A 1034-nucleotide genomic window follows, 5' to 3' on the forward strand; every position below is an offset into this window, starting at 1 on the left:
TATTTTTTCTACATATGCACATATATTTTGGTAATATAAAAACTTGCACCATGTTTTCCTATCAATTTCTATCAAATGAAAGTGCTGACCTCTCTGGCAGTTGTCATATACAGGAACAATCCAAGCTCTATGTATGCCACACTTGGGCTGGATGGGAGACTGTATGCCTTCCTCAATAGATAGAACAAGTTTTTAAGTGGATTGTTCAGATGGTTTTAATATGTGGAAGCTATTTATACTGATGACAATGATAGTCATTATATTGGTACTGTGTCAAGTACTTGCCGTAGCCTCCACACCTGTCAGGGTTCAGGCAAAAGACACAAGATTCCATCACGTGTTCTGCCAGGATTGAGCTTGTACACTTTCCCGGCAATTTTTGTTATGTAATTAGGATCTAACTAACACTTTATCATGCCAAAAGAAATGTGCTGGAGCTTTGCTTACGCTTGTCTGGAGTGCAGTAGGTGCCGAGCAAACAGCGACTGTCTGATGATGAGCCACTTTTATGGTGGTTTTGGGCTGAAACTTGTGAAATCTTGAGGCACTACCCTGGACAGTTATTATGTGAAGCCTCCTAGAAACCACAAATGAGGATAAGTGTGATTAATTGTTACTTCTAAACTTCTGATGTTTAACTAAACAATCTCCTTGGTATATTTCATGTCCTTCCCTGGCCCCTTACCCAATATTATTGCTTAAAGTGGATTTCTCAAACTTAAATCTCATTTCTAAACTGATGAGCTGTAAGCAAGGTATAAGTTTTGCTCTTCAACGGCCACTGTCACCAAGTAATAATCTCTACAAGTGAGCTGCACACACTAATAATGCCAGCAACCTAATACATATTGAAAAGCCGATACATAACTATAATGCCGGTCACACGCTTCCACGATATTACTCTTACAAGTAGTGTTATCAAACAACATTTAGTCAAACATTACACTTCTACTCATATACTTAGGTACCCATGCTTTCAAAGAGGGCTGCTATATCCAACGAAAGCCTTGAACCCGGTCCAATTTTTTTTTTTC

The 1034-nt window shown here is 38.8% G+C and overlaps 1 protein-coding gene across 1 annotated transcript in view; it reads right to left on the minus strand.

The window, feature by feature from the left end:
* Positions 1–1034, minus strand: part of LOC119587160 — a gene marked incomplete in the record, with an annotated part of 3329 nt that extends 2295 nt beyond the window's left edge. The window contains 2 exon segments of the mRNA XM_037935926.1: positions 448–577; positions 969–1034.

This window comes from Penaeus monodon, chromosome 22 (genome assembly GCF_015228065.2).
Source record: "Penaeus monodon isolate SGIC_2016 chromosome 22, NSTDA_Pmon_1, whole genome shotgun sequence".
In the NCBI taxonomy this organism is placed as follows: domain Eukaryota; kingdom Metazoa; phylum Arthropoda; class Malacostraca; order Decapoda; family Penaeidae; genus Penaeus; species Penaeus monodon.